This window comes from Talpa occidentalis, unplaced genomic scaffold (genome assembly GCF_014898055.3).
Source record: "Talpa occidentalis isolate TD23 unplaced genomic scaffold, MPIMG_talOcc4v2.1 talOcc4.4, whole genome shotgun sequence".
Taxonomy (NCBI): domain Eukaryota; kingdom Metazoa; phylum Chordata; class Mammalia; order Eulipotyphla; family Talpidae; genus Talpa; species Talpa occidentalis.
The window spans coordinates 99,968,556-99,984,800 of record NW_023604295.1 but is presented as its reverse complement, the minus strand read 5'-3'; the positions used below and the strand labels follow the sequence as shown (position 1 = coordinate 99,984,800).

The 16,245-nt window shown below is 38.0% G+C and overlaps 2 pseudogenes; one reads left to right on the top strand and one right to left on the bottom strand.

Annotated features, from left to right (window-relative positions):
- Nucleotides 1-268: 268 nt before the first annotated feature.
- LOC119258388 (U2 spliceosomal RNA) lies at nucleotides 269-407 on the bottom strand (annotated as a pseudogene).
- A 4,255-nt stretch (nucleotides 408-4,662) lies between these two features.
- On the top strand, nucleotides 4,663-14,625 carry LOC119256938 (60S ribosomal protein L17-like; annotated as a pseudogene).
- The last annotated feature ends 1,620 nt before the right edge of the window (nucleotides 14,626-16,245 follow it).

Sequence of the window (16,245 nt, the reverse complement as noted above, 5' to 3'; positions counted from 1 at the left end):
TTTAGTTTGTCTCCTCAGAGTTTGGGTCAGGGAGAGCTGAAATGGAGACATTTTTTCCTGCAGACTCATCCTGGTTGCTTCTAGGGGAAAGCTGAAATTTTCTTTTAATATACAGCAATTGTCCAAGAGCTGTTTATACAATAATACTTGTTTTTTATTTGTTCAAATTAAGGAAGCACATATAGAAGTTCTACATTTTATTTCACGATGCTAACATATCCATGTGTCTAAACAATATCCATGTATTGAAAGAACTTTTCTAGTCACATGATTTTAAGACCTTTTGGAATTGTTTAAAAAAATGCTGTTTTGGATGGTGAAAAATGAAATCTTTTTGCCCTCCCTTCACAACAGTTTATATTTATAAACAACTACACTTGATCTTAGCCAAAAGGCCGAGAAGCGATATATTTATGAACAACTAAAATGTTAACCTTCATTAAAATTAATGCATTTCCAAGAATGCTGTGAGCATGACGGACTAGTTGGAATTTTTATTAAATAACACAAGAATTTATCTTGAAAAAATTTTAAATCCAGAAGCATAAAGAATTGCTCCTCTAAGCACACAAAGCTCTTGTCGTATGGCACCAAATCTCCCAGGAGAGCTGAGAAATTTGGCCTATAAACAGTGATCTAGCAAACAGCCGAAAAGGCCCTGAAAATCTAACACTAACTGGTCTTCCTGGGACACCTACAAAACTCAAAATAGATTCAGCAGAAGTTCGCCAGATTGGGAGACTGATTTCTGAAATGAGGACTTGTGCCTCACTAATTATATGTATGTACGTTTCTCTCTCTCTCTCTCTCTCTCTCTCTCTGTCTGTGTGTCTCTCTCTCACTTGCTCGGTGAGGGTGTCAAAAAAAGTTGTGTAGGTGTGATGTAGGTAATTACTTAAACTTAAAAAAGAAACCAAACAATAAATCTCTGATAGTGTTTCACATTGAAAGCTGTTTCATGGAACTGAGGAAGCTGTTTTTATCCAAGAAAAGAACTGGGCACAGAGACAATAAACAAGGTTAGGGATAAATGGGGACCTCCTGGATGGAGAAATGCTGAAAGTGGGGACCTCTTGGGATCAGTGTTTTGATGCATGACCAATGAGTGACCAGAGAGATATGAAGAACAGTACACTCTTCAGGTTTGTGGAGGACACCAAATGCACAGAATCCTAGCTGGGCTAAGAGCAAATACACTCAAAAGAGAGGAGAGAGGTCAGAATCAAGTGCAGAGGGAGTGTGTGAGTGTGTGTATGTGTGCACATGCAGGCACATTTATTGACCTATGGCAGAGTGGGAGACTATAGATCAGGAGTAGATATGCCAGCTTCAAAGTTATGAATGAGGAGGTGCAGCATGGCATGATAAAGCCAGGGCTTGACTCTGTGTGCTGTGTGAAAACCTAACTCATCAGTTACTCTTTATTGCCACATTGGGGACTGCTAAGTCTGGGTTCCAGAGGGCTGAATGAAGGTAGCTCTTCTGTGCACTAAAACGTCTGTGTAAACCTTTATAAATGGATTTTTAAAAATAAAATGAAATACTCTTTGCTTTGTTAGAGTGTATGGGAAATGAAGGAATATTTTCTTTTTTACTAGGTTCACAGTTATGAGTGCCTCTGAATGCCCTGCAGCATTTGCATTTGGAAGGGGTAACAAACACTTGGGTCATGAGTGATTATCAAGTGGGTCTCCCCCCAACCCTTGTCCCCAGAAGGCAAGTAGAATACGACCCTGACTTCTGTGCTGGGTTGTTCAAACGATTTCTCTCTCTCTCTCCTTCTCTCTCTCTCTCTCTCTCTCTCTCTCTCTCTCTCTCTCTCTCTCTCTTCTCTCTCTCTCCTTTTTTCATGAAATAGATCAAACATACAGAACCGAACAGAGAATAATATAATGAGAAACTTTATACTCAGCAGTGAAATTGAACATTAATATTTACTAATGTTTGTGCCAGGTTAGTTTTGAAGTAGACGAAACATTACATATTCAGTGGACTATTCCTTGTCGCTTCCTCAAAATCTTTTCTCCTTCCTTCCTTTCTTCTTTCTCAGAACTAACCACTTTTTCAGAGTTAGTGCATAGTCCATTACATATGTTTGTTTCAAAAAGCAATATATGGCTTTGGGGGGTATTCCTAAAAGTTTACTTCAGTGGCACCCTGTATGCATGATTTTGCAGGTCACTTTCGTTATTCTGCATTATGTTTTGGAGTGATAACATGATGATAGATTTAGATTCAATTTGTTCAGTTTGTTGCTTTGTACTTCATTATTAAATAGAATAAATTACATAATGTATTCGTCTTTTGATGGACATTTAGGTGGTTTGCAATTCTTTCCTACTATAAGCAAAGCTGCAGTGAATGTCCTTGTATTACTCTGTGATTCCCTTGTGCATATGGCTAAGAATTTTCTATAAATACATTAGCCATTAACCACATTTGGCTTTTGAGCTCTTCAAGTAGGGTGATTCTGACTGGGCTGTGCTGTAAGTGTAAAATACGTATGGATTTTTGAGAACTTAGCATAAAACCATGTAAAAATCTTAATGCAAAAGTACTGATTGTATGTTGAAGTAATGGGTTAATTATTAAAATTAATTGTACTTGTTTCTTTTTATTTTTAGTGTAGCTACATGGGAATTTTAAGTTACATATATGGTTTGCACTTTGTGACTCACACATTTTATTGGGTTTGTTTTTCATGTATCTCATTTGCTTTCCTTTTCCTTCCTTTTGCTCTTAATGGCACTTGGGCATTTTTCTTTTAAAGATTTATTTTTATTTATACAAGAACTGGTGTACAGGTCAGAGGTGTGGGAGGTGAGACAATTCACCAGAGACAGAGCTGGGAGCAGAACAGGCAGATGGACCGAAGACACTGCTGAGGGGAGCTGCGGGCGCGGCAGGAGAGGTCCCTCATGCCATGTGGGTTTCTCCCTGGCTGGCTGGGAATCGAACCGGCACTGCAGAGGCTGCGGAATACCTATGAAGGACCTCTATTTGTTACAAACCCACCAATCATGTCACTCTTTTTGTAATCTTCCGTTTTGGGTTTTCCCTGAATTTTTAATTTCTGCGTGCGTGGGATACTTGTGTGTTTTCAGATGCTGTGCATGGCTGAGGGTGTTTGATGCTTGACTATAGGATAAGAGGGGTGTGACTTCATTATTTATGGAGTTTTGGGGTTATCACAGCACTCTATTATGCCTTCTCAAAATTATTGGTTTGAGATTCTGCTTAAGGACAGAGATTTAGCTCTAAGCTATCACGCCCAAACTTATAGTATCTGTGAGTCAGCTTCTCTACCCAAGAAACTGAATAAATCTCTGAAATGCTAATCCATCTTTAAGGAGCCCAATAGTCAGAATTTCAAGGGAGAGGTTCCCCTCCCTTTCTCCCCCATGCACCGTTGCCATTATTCTCTCTAAGAAGGCAGGGATTTGAGACACTCTCAATCCTGCTTGAGACAGGGATTGGGTATGCACCATTCTCGCTGCTATCACAGCAGTCTAAAGGATGGCAGCTAAGCCAAGCTGGAAGGAGCTTCTGTTCCCTATAGTGGTAACTCCCCCATGTGTGACACGATTCTGCTCTCTCGGCATCACCATTTCCAATGAGAAAATAAATTGCCTCTGTGCAGTCACATGCAAAATAGAGAGCCCTCTTAGCTGGCTAGAGCCGGGAGGTTGATAGAGAGCAGGAGTTCTGCGCACCAATTGTTACTGGGTAGAGCCAGGGATGATTTTTCATTGTCTGCTGAACTCTGAGCACACCCTCTTGGAGTGGATATCAAATTTGAAAAAAAATCTTCACAGTGGTTTTTGCAACCTGCTTGGTTTTAGAAGGATGGATCTGTTGTCCAAATTTTTCAAAAACCCAGAAAATCAAGTGACACAGCTCATGCATTAGCGAACATTTTTTACTTGATGTTAAACACTCCAATTTTCAGCCAAGGCTTTGTCTACATAAAGGGAGGCACTGTGCTCCGATAAAACATGGGATTTGTGGTTAGGCGGAGCTAGATTGGAATGGCAACTCCACCACTCTCACTCACCCTGGGGGCTTGAACAAGGTATGGGCACCATAAACCTCATTTTCTGTGCCTGTAAAATGAGACCAATAGCTTCATTTACCTCTAGATTGCTGGAATGTTGGTAGAAATTATTTTAACTAATATTAATAGTAAGGTAGACCAATTTGGAAAGTTCAGTTGACTCAAGCATGTGGATGCTTGTGGGAACCAATTAGTTGTGTACTTGTACTTTACCTTGACCTCAGCTTGTTTTCAAGATAAGTCTGAGATGTTTGTCTTTTTATCATTGTCAATTTTCCAGAAGAGTGATTTTCAAGTGAATACCTTGCCCCCACCTATTGGATGCTGTTACAGGATTTTGGGAAAATACAGTCTGAAAAAAAATCACATTAAATTTTTTGTTATGGCTTGAATTTAGAATTCTATTAACTACTATTAACTGTGGGTGAGAAAGTATGACAAATATTCTTGCCTGTAAACCTACATACAATATAGGTTGTAAGTGTGATCTTCATGGTGGGGAAAGACATGCGAGATTTTGGTGATAAACGCAAAGCTTATAGGGAGTGAAATCTCATTTTTGCCTGTGTTCCTGTAGTTCCGTTACCTGCCACTAGGTGCGTGTGCATGCCGTTAAGGACTGCAACCCTTCAGGTCAGGATCTCCTGGCTAGTTTTTTTTTTTTTTTAAATTTCTTCTATAAAAATAGGATTTAATTTAATAAATTGTTTGTGAATATGAGAAAATGCATCCAAGCAAGCTGGAAGACGAGTTAGGGGGCTGGACCAGACAGTTTCAGAGTATGATGTTACTTTCAAGGGGGTGAAAACTGTCTCTTAGCAAAAAAATCAAAACTAACTATATGTACAGCAGATGTGTATATATATATATATATATATATATACAGCATATATATGTGTGTGTATATATATAAATGAATTATTTAAACAGATAGCCAGCATATCTGTGATATTAAAATCTAATGCAGTAACAATTAGGAAAAACTTAGGGAGATGGTAGTGGTAAAAGACAGAAACACTGCCTTGTTTTGTGTGGTTCATCTGGGTCCATTCTGGTTTTGGAGAACTTATGGACTATCTAGGCCAAGAAAGTGATTCTTCAGTGACTCCTCAGGGTAGGGAGTCCCCAGATTATGTTCAATTTCCCTGCCAGCCTTTTATGTGGGGAGCCATGGAGTGAAAATCCTCCAGCAGCTTTTATACTCTTATGAGTATAAAACACATTACCTTAATGAACTTGCTCACAATAGCTGCCTTACTTCATTATCTTTCTATTTTTCAACTTGGCCTTCAAAACCCATCCCTTTTGTATTTTTCCTGCTGTTGCTATTTACTTCTAAAATAAGAGCGCAAGCTAGTCCCACTGATGGGTGAATCTCAGTTTTGCCCCTGACCTTATGACCCTTAACTTTCAAACAAGGTATAATCACAGTAATTGGGTGGGTGAGTTACTGTGTTAATCCACATTGTAGGCTGTTCTTTTCATTCATACAACCGGCTTTACTATGGACTGGGCTCGGCAGGCAAAGGAGCAAGTTGCTGCCTCTGGGTGGTTCTGGGTGCTCCTTTCATCCTCAAGGTTTGGCAGAAGGGATCCCGGTGCCCTTTATTCCACCATAGGATTTTACTTAGGCCTCTGTTTTTGTTCTTATCTCATTATATCTATGTGATGCCCCAAATAACACGTGACCCCAAATCTCTACTGTTTTTGTTCTTATCTCATTATGTCTATGTCATGCCCCAAATCACAAATGACCTCAAAACTTTACTTATTTGGGCAAAACATTTCTAATTTTACCATTACCTACATTTTTTTTAAACTAGTAAAATTCAGTGAAGTTTAGGAAACAGGCAGGTATCAAATAAATAGAGACAATAATATAATGTTGTGATGAAAAGTAAACAATGAAAGATTTCTAGTTTGGGAACATTGGACTGTGTAATGATTTTATTTTCTCCTTAATGGTTTTTACTGTCTTTATAACATTTTAGTTTGTCTGTGCTTCAGACTTTTGGAGTCATATGGGCTCAGCTCTGCTATGCCAGGGAAGGTAGATATGGCACAAGGATCCTCTATGGGTCAGATGTTTCTGGAGCTAGGAAAGGTAAGTGGGTCTTTTCCAGAGGAAGATGGAGCAACCCCATCTACTGGTTTTGTCTGATTCAGGCATATCCAATGGAGTTCTTTCAACCCTCAAGATAAATGGATGAATGGCTTGGATTCATTTGTTAATGTAGGAAAAGAAAAACACACCCCATGAGAAAGCAACACCATCAGAGTCCTAGCAATGCTTGGAAGTGGGGAGGCTATTGCTGAGTCACTGGACTTTCATGTGGTTTTGTGTTGGGGAATGCAGAGAAAAGCATTTCTTTGTCCAGATTTAATGTTTACATGCATATAAATTTTTTGCTGCCCTCTTCAGATAGAAACACAAATTGATGTATAAATGAATTTTCACAGTGTTAAATGTGAAAATTTGCATAGTTTCTTTTCTCTGGAATGGCCTTACCCCACTTGTCTGACTAACAGTTTGATGATTTGGTAAAATTTTTAGTTTTAATTTACATTATTCTAGTAATGAGGATGGGCTTCATTTGATATATTTATTAACTATTTGAGTTTCCTCTTTAGAGAATTGATTGCTTTGTCTGTTTCTATAAAATTTTTCTTATTGATGGTCTTACAAATCAATGTATATTTTTTATAGATCCTGGTGATAATCATTTGTACATTATAGATATTCCACACATATTCTCTTGTATATGGTGCTAGAAAATTAATATTACTAACTTTTAAATAATATTTAATAATATTAATTATGTAATTGTGACATGAGACACAATTCTGATCAATAAAATATAGGTGTATATTTAATATTATAAGAAATTCTTAGTCTCCCAAATTGTTTTTTTCCATTTTCACTTTCGTCAGCAATGCATGAACATTCCAGTTGCTCCATATCCTTCCTTGATGACACTTGGTATTGTTAGTCTTTAATTTTAGCCTTTAGCAACTCATATTATATGTTATTGTGGTTTTAATTTGCATTTTTTGAGAACCCTGAAGATTTGATAGAAAAAATAGTTGAAACAATCAGTTTAGCAAAGTGGCGAGTATAAAATCAACAAACAAAAATCAGTTGCTTCCCTATATACAAACAATTAGGTAGAAGAGGAAGAAAATAAAAAAGTAACCCCATTTACAATAATACCAAAAATTTTTTTGAATACCTAGGAGTAAACCTAACAAAGGAGGTAAAAGATCTATACAAAGAAAACTATAAGACATTGTTGAAAGAATTAGAAAACACAAAGAAATGGGAAAATATTCCCTACTTATGGATTGAAAGAATCAGCATTGTCAAAATGGCCACCTATCCAAAGCAATATACAGATGCAATGAGATCCCAATTAAAAGATCAGTGACATTTTTCATAGAACTGGAGCAAACTCTATTGAAATTCATATGGAATTACAGAATGCCCAGAATAGCAAATACAATCTTGACAAAAAAAGAAAGAGAATGGAAGTATCACACTTTCAGATCTCAAATTATATTCTAAAGCCATAATAGTTAAAATAACCTAGTACTGGAATAAAAACATATACACAGACCAATGGAATAGAATTGAGAGCCCAGAAATAAACTCACACCTATATAGACAGTTAATCTGTGACAAAGGAGCCAAAATCATACACCTTGAATAAGGATGACCTCTTCAATATGTGGTGTTGGGAAAATTGAACAGCTGTATGCAGAAGAATGAATCTAGACCCCTAACTCACACATGCACAAAAATCAGTTCAGAATATATAAAAGACCTGGATGTAAGATCTGAAACTATAAAGCATATAGTAGAAAACATAAGCAAAACATTTCATGACAAAGTTTTAGTGATGTCTTTAGTTATTTGTCTCCAACAGCAAGGAAAACAAAACAAAAACATAAGCAACTGTGACTATATCAAATCAAAATCAAAAGAAACCATAACTAAAATGAAATAACTCCCTACTGAATGGGAGAAAATATTTGCACACAGTACATCTGACAAGCGACTGATATCAAAGATAAACAAAGAACTCTTATTTATTTTTTTAATATCCTTTTTAAAAAATTGAGGTAATACCGGTTTGCTTCATATGATTCAGAGGTATAGGTTCACACCTCTTCAGATGTATGTTACCACACCACACCCACCACCAAGGCACCCATAGTCCTTAACATAGTCCATTGGGTCACTTCCACACCTTACTCTTGCCCTCTCCTTCCCACTCTGATAGCTTCAATTCTATAATCAGACTTCTAGTGCTTGTTCTTGATTTTATTTTGTCTGATCCTTTCTTTTGTTTCTCTATACTCCACATATAAGTGAAAGTATCTGGTATTTGTCTCTTTCCTTCTGATTTATTTTGCTTAGCACAATCCTCTTCTGCTCTATTTATGTTGTCACAAATGGCAAGTGTTCAATTTTTTAATAGCTGAGTAGTAGTCCATTATGCATATATACCACATTTTTCTAATCCATTTCTCACTTTGGGCACTTAGGTAGTTTTCTAACTTGGCTATTATAAATAGTGCTGCAATGGACAATGGACATAGGAGTACATGCATCCTTCAAAGTTATTTTGTTTGCATTCTTTGGGTAGATAACTGGGAATCGAATTTTTGGATGATATGATAGATCTATTGTGAGAAACCTCCATGCTGTTTTCTATAAGGGCTAGAAAAACCTACATTCTCTTGTTCCCCTAGGCTGCTGAGCAGGAGCCAGCTGAGCCTGGGAAGGGAAAGCCCTTTAAACTTCTAGGAATTTTAGATGTTGAAAACATCCCCTGTGCCTGGGATTCAATATTATATTGTTCATTAGGATCTGTTGTGGCTGGCCTTGGGCCTTTTTTGTTAACTAGTAGGATTAGAAGGCCATGTGATGTTGGAGTAGGAGGATTTTTCTTGGTGACTTAAGGATGCTGGTTCCATTGTAGGTATAACTATGCAAAACAAAGAATATAGGAAAGAATTGCCAGAGAAGGAATTAAAAATAAGATTTTATATGAAAGTACCCACCTTGATCCTGAAAGTAAACAAATCAATGGCAACAGCAACAGCTGAGCAATCTTGGGCATAGAACACCCAAATACACAGAAGTCAGTGTGAAAAAGTTGAGCGCAACTTTAAAAAACCTATCTTTTATGTACCATAAAGCCTTCAATCAAATAAAAAAAAATCTACATTCTCATCAACAGTATATGAGGTTTCCTTTTTCTCCTCATCCTCACCAACACTTGTTTCTTGTCTCTTTTTGATGTGGGCCATTCTCACAGGTGTGAGATTTGCTTACTGTGATTTTGATTTGCATTACCCCTCATCATGATAAGTACTAATGAGCGTATCTTATGTGCCTGTTGGCCATCTGTTTGTCTTCTTTGAAGAAATGCTTAGCTCTCCTGCCTATTGTATTTTTTTTTTTGATTGGGTTATTGGTTTTCTTTTTATTGAGTTGTATGAGTTCTTTGTAGATCTTGGATATTAGCTGCTTCTTGGATATATGATGTACACATATTTTCTCCCGTTCAGCTGCCCAATACCCTTGAACTTTTGCCTTCAAGTGAGGCAGGGTTTTGCCCTTGGGTTCTGCATGAGAACAATGCATTAGGGTGGCCTATCACTATGATGAAATACCATTATCTTGCCAGTTACTTAAAGAATTTCCTTCTCTGTATGCCCATGTGTATATGCCTACCATTGCATTTACTATGTCATATTTTAATGATTTGTTTATGTACTGTATTATTCTCTTGCTGCTTTAACAGAATACCATAGACTGTGTGATTTAAACAACAGAAATTTATTTTCTTCTAAATCTGGAGGCTAGAAATCTAAGATCAAGGTGCTACGGTTAGTTTTTGTTAAGATGTCTATATTTGGCTTGCAGAGGGCCACTGTTTTGCTGTGTCTTTGCTGGTGATTCCTCTTCATGTTCTCACTAAGAGCAAGAAAGCTCTGGTGTCTCTTCTTCTTTATAAGGAAATCAGGCCTACTGGGTTAGGGCCTTATCATTATCATCTAATTTAACCTTAATTACTTCTTCAAATTACTGCCTCCACATAGAGTCACAGTGGGGGTTAGGCTGTCAACATTTGAGTTTTGAGGAACACAATTGAGTCCTTAGCATGCATCATTCACTACCATCAGAATATGAGATCCTTGGAGACAAAGACATTTTATTATTCATTTTTGAATCCCCAGTCCTTAGCACAATGCTTAATACATAGAGGGTGCTTAATCAATGTTCGCATGTTTGCTGGTCTGATTTCCAGACTTTCTGTTTTACTCTCTATGTCTTGTTTTCATGTTCTTGCCTCACATGAACACACTCATGGATGAGTATCTGGCTGTGTGGTAGTCATTGTTGCTGTTCATCAAATATCTCTGGCTCTCTGCTTTCAGGGGACCTGTTAGGATTACATTTCTTGGGGCTCTAGTGATTGGATGGGGCCTTCAATTAGTAATGGCTTTGAGTTTGAGTAAAAGTTAGGGGTATCATTTTCAACCTGAAGCATTTAATTTTTGGCACGATGTCCTCCAGTGATCCTTTGCCCTCTGCCATGGTAGCTAGCAATATTCCCAGCAGAGGCCACTTCATCAGTCTAGAGCGGAAGAGACATGAAGTGGAGTCTCCCACCAACAATAGTGAGTTAAGCAAGGTTTGTGTTATTGTTTTAAGCTATGAGATTTGGGGGTTATTTGTTACTGTTGCAAAATCTAACCCATTCTGATCAATACAAGATCTCATACCTTTAGTCCGTGTGGTGCAAGGTCACACCTGACCAACTTCATATGATATTTTACTCAAAGGAGAAGTCTTCCTATTTTACTCTCTCAGCCTATTGAAATCCTACTCATTCTTTTTTTTTTTTTAAAGATCTATCTATCTATCTATCTATCTATCTATCTATCTATCTATCTATCTATCTATCTATCTATCTATCTATCTATCTATTTATACAAGCACTGGATACAGTCAGAAGCGCGGGAGGGTGAGAGAATTCACCAGAGCCAGAGCGGGAGCAGAGCAGGCAGAAGGACCGAAGTACACTGCTGAGGGGAGCAGCGGGTGGCAGGAGAGGTCTGCGCACCATGTGGGACCCTCCTCCAGTGGCCAGGGAGCAGCCGGGGATCGAACAGGCGCTGCAGAGGCTGCGGGCAGCTTCGCAACCCAGTGCTCAACCGCTGCGCCAACGGGGAGGCCCCCCTACTCATTCTTAAACGCAGGTTAAATTCCTCCTACATAAAGCATTCCTCTGCCTTAACTTGTTGAATCTGTCTTTCCCTCTTCAAGATTCATGTGACTTTATACTAGAACATCATTTATACTTGAAGTGCAGTACTTTGTGTAATAGCCTGTTTCCCCTACAATATGTATTTTTCTTTTTTACTTGAAAGCAAGGTCAGTTGTTACCAATGCAAAATAAAGTTTTTCTTTTTCTCCTCACTACCATTCCTTATACCCCTTGATCCCTCCTTTCCTTCCCTCTTAATCTCAGGAAACTCCGTTTTGTTATCAATGTCTGTTAGTTTATAATTATTTTGCCTTATCAGTTCATCTGCTTTGTTTCCTTATATTATGCCTATATGTGAAATCATATAATACTTGTCTTTATCTTTCTGATTTTTTTTTTTTTTTGCTTTGGATAATCCCCTAGAGTGCCTTCCATTTTCCTATAAATGGTAGCATTTCATTTTTCCTTATAGCTGAATAGTATTCTATTGTGTGTATAGACCACATTTTCTTTATCCAATTCTCTCTCAGTGGGCACTTAAGTTGCTTCTATATCCTTGCTATTATACCATCTGCTACAATATTTCAAGCTCCATGAGGGTGGTGATCCTGATATCTGTGTCTTTTCTCATGGTCACTGGCAATTTAATATATGCTATTTAAAGTGAATTGAAGCTTCCCGTTCTACTGATCACCATGCTTATTGTCTTCTCCAGAAATGGTAGTGGTGGTGGGCACTTCAACTTCCTGAACTGGAAAGAACATAGGATTTAGATTCAGATAGATACAAGTTTTAATTTTCGACTCTGTCGTGTAGTAGCTGTACAACTTTGGGCAAGTCACTAAAATTTTTTGCGTCTTGGTTTCTTCATTTGTAAAATTGGGGTACTTCTTATCTTTTAGGTTTGCTTGAAGATAAGATGACTAGTGTGAAACACCCAGTGTGTCTAGCATAGTGTAGGAACCAGTTAGTGGCAGCACCTTTTTTTCTTTAATTGGTCCATTTGGGGCAGCAGGATTGGAGACAGAAAAGGTGGTTTTGCCAGGTTGTAAAGGAGATATTCTAAATACCTAACCCTTTCAAGTTCCCTGTAGAGGGACATTTGGGTATCCTGTAGAATCCTCTTTCATTTTTTAGGCAATCCTAAACTTCACATATCTGAACCCAAGAATGATTAATAATGTTTGATGAGAAGTTATGTTCATGATTGCACTGAATTGTCTATAAATGCTGGTTGATTGTTATTTCAATAGGACATTTTATCCAGAAAATTCCTGGGTGTGGGGTCTTTCTTGTCTTGATTAGTTTGTCTTTGCACAGTAGCAGTAAGGTCTTTGTAATAGTTGGCAGTCTTTTAATTATAAACAAGGGGAAACCACAATCAAATTAGCTTAAGAGACAGAGAAATTAATTGGCCAATTTAATTGGTAAGTACAAGGAAAGTTCTAGATTCAGGTTCAGTTGCATCCAGGTGATCAATAGCTATCAACAAAACTTTCTGTGATACACTTTCTTAATTTTGTTTCTTTTCTCTTTGACATCATTCTTTTCTTTGTCATAATAGACAACTTTGTCACATCATTCCACTCAGGCAAGGGAGATGGGTGTTGAGGTTTCCAATCTTACTTCCACCGAGCATTATGACCCTTTATCAGAAAAGCCCCAGTGAAGAATCTAATTGGTTCGATATGTGTCATAGTCCCATTCCTGAACAAATCACTTGTGAGTTGGGGCATGAGTACAAATGGTAATTGACCAGACTGACTTTTAAGTCCATACCTGTGCTGGTGGGGTTAAGGAGAAATTGCCCAGTGATTGACAGATCCTCTGGTCAACATAGGCTAGGTAAGGGATGTCTCTGGAGGAAGTAAATATAGTGACGACAGATATAGAGCTTCTCAGTTTCTGCAGTCCTTGGCCTTTTTTTTTTTTAATTACTTTTTTCTCTAGAGGACTCCTTTCATTAAGTGTCTTCCTCAATGTAATACATTTTCTTACACTGTTGTTTTCTACTTGGAGTTTACTAATTATTTAATTAGAATTAAAGGACCTCTTAACCTTTCTCCAATATGTAAGTTCAAAGAGTGAACACTAAGTGGGTTCCTTGGGAATGTCTCTGTAAGGAAATAATGAATATGATAACATCATCTGTACTGTTAGGATGATTAGCTAGCTGTTCATTTCCTAAGCATTTTTTCCAGATTTGAAAGAGTATGTTGGGTAAAGCTTCAGACTTCACACAGGAAGTGAGGGAGACTAGCATTGCAGTTTCTGGGTAGCTTATGGCAAAGACTGTGACTTATCCAACTTGGAAAGAACTGACTAATTTAGTAAAAGAAGTCTACCTAGAAGCTAGAAAAAAGGCACACACTTCATAATCGTGGTATCTTCCCTGCCAAGTAAGTATGCGAGGGCACACACTTCATTTTTGCAATTGTTTTTACATGGGATAAAAGATCTGGCTGCCTTGTGAAGGCAATCGGCAGTACTGTGCCAGAAGGAAGGGGACTGTTAATTCCATGACCCTCCATTCCCATAAATTCCAAATAGGAGATTATTTGGACACAATGATTACCCTTCTAAGTCAGGCACTACCTTCTCCAAAGCTCATGAGAACATTAAAATTTACTATTAAAAAAATTCTTTTTCTTCCTGTAGGCAGCCATAGGTGATCTCTAAAAATGGTTCACTACTGCTTGACCTGGAGAACCTTACAAAGTCATGCAAATCAAGAGGTTCAAATCTTTTTCTTCATTTTATGAACAATAGTGAAACTTCGCAGACCATCAAGGGGATGCATATTCAAAAAAACACCAAGTATCTGAGGATATCACACTACAGAAGCAGTGAGTGACATCCCATCCTTACAATGGCAGAGCTGATGTGTGTGCCCAAGCCAAACAATGGGGCTGGATGCAGAGTCAATGGCGCCAAACAGTGGGGCTGGATGCAGAGTCAATGGCCCTAAAAGATGATGAATTTTTACTGCACATTAAAACTGGTGTACTTAAGGGTTTAGATATAGATTTTTTGGTCATTGAGTATATCCAGGTGAACAAAGTTCCCAAGAAGCATCACAGAACTTACAGAGCTCACTGTCAGATGAACCTACACCTGAGCTTCCCCTGACACCGAGAGATGATCCTCACTGATAAGAGCAGATATTTCCTAAACCAGAAAAGAAGGTTGCACAGAAGAAACTGAAGAAATAACAACTTATGGCCCAGGAGTAATTTCAACATAAAATAAACGGAAATAAAAGAGAAAACAGAAAGTTCTCATTTACCTTAAATTAAGACCTCATGAACATTAAAAATGTGAGTTTGTGTCTTGATAATCTAGCAGGAGGACTAAGAATCTATCTATTGTTATATATTTATCAAAAATTTTATATATGTACATACATATGTATATATTTATATACCTTGAACCACCAATCTTTGTTTTTAATTTTTGAACAACTTTGCTTTATTCTGTTAGTTAATGGGAAATTCAACATTGGAAGAGAAATGGTCAGTGTGTTCCATACTCCCAATTTATTAAAGGAAGAAAGTGGCAGATTCTAAAGGAGATCCGTCTGTGTGATGGATCAGATTTTGTGGTCTATGTCAATAGTATGACAGGAGACCTAGATGAACCCCAACCTTACCCTGCCCTACCCCTGTGATAGTTAATTTGGTGTGTCAATTTGCCTGGATAAAGAGGTGCCCAGATTAAACATTTCTGGATGTGGGAACATTTCTGGATGAGACTAGTATTGTGACCGGTGGGTTCAGGGAAGCAGGTTGCCTTCCCCAATGTGGCTGGGCATTATCCAGTCCAATGTGGGCCTGAATACAACTAAGATGCAAAGGAAGGAAGAATTTCCCCATTTGCGTCCTGCCTGCCTACTTTAGTATGGCCATCTCATCTCATCTCTGGTCCTCAGATTGGGATTTAAACCATTAGCAGCCTTAGTTCCCAGGCCTTTGGACTCAAATTGAATTACACCACTAGCTTTCTTGGGTCACTGGCTTGCAGAGAACAGACTGTGGGACTTCTCAGTCAGTGATCCATGATTATGTAAGCTGATTCTTTATAATCTCTCTCTTTTCCATATGTATAGAGATATGACTAATACCCTCTCTCCTCATTCAAATGGCTGATTTGTCCATTCAGGATTTCCTGGGAAAATCTGGGTTAAAGCATATTGTGTGGGTCTGAGATGAAGTAGTTTCCGATATCTCTTCTAAGGTCAAAATTTTAGAATTTTGAATTACTACCCACTGGTTGGCCACATGCAGGAATGATATGGGAAGCAGTGTTGAAGGATGGATATGCTCATATCTGCAGGGCAGACTAGGATTTAACTTTCTTTTCCAACTGTGTCTGTGAGAAAGGAAGAGACAAGAGCATCAGTATGGCCTTGCCAAGCTTTCTGACTCTTCTGTAGCAGGAGGAAGACCTGGGAAAATGAGTGCAGCCCTACAAAGCTCGTTGGCCTCACCCATGATAACTGTGGTCCAACCAATGTCCAGCCCTGTGACCAAGCAATCACTCTTCTTTGAGTGTCAGATAATAGTGATCCCACAAAGGCAGAATTAGGTCTGGCATAAGAGAGGAATCAGAAATGATCCCTCCCAGCAGTTTATTTTGTTTTTGACCTAATGTTATCCATTTTTTTTTTAATTTCTGACCTAATTTCAAACTGAAAATACTGGCCTGTTGGTCATCTCAGACTTAAAAAATTTAACACAAGCCCTATCCACTCTATTGGTGCTTAGACTATGATATACGTACAAAAGATAATGGTGATTCAAGCCCTTTATTTTATAAGACATTTCTGCAATAATGCAAGGTGCACATTCTTGAAAAACCCCCACATTCTATACAAGCATACAATAATGGGGATTATAATGGGGATTATAAAGA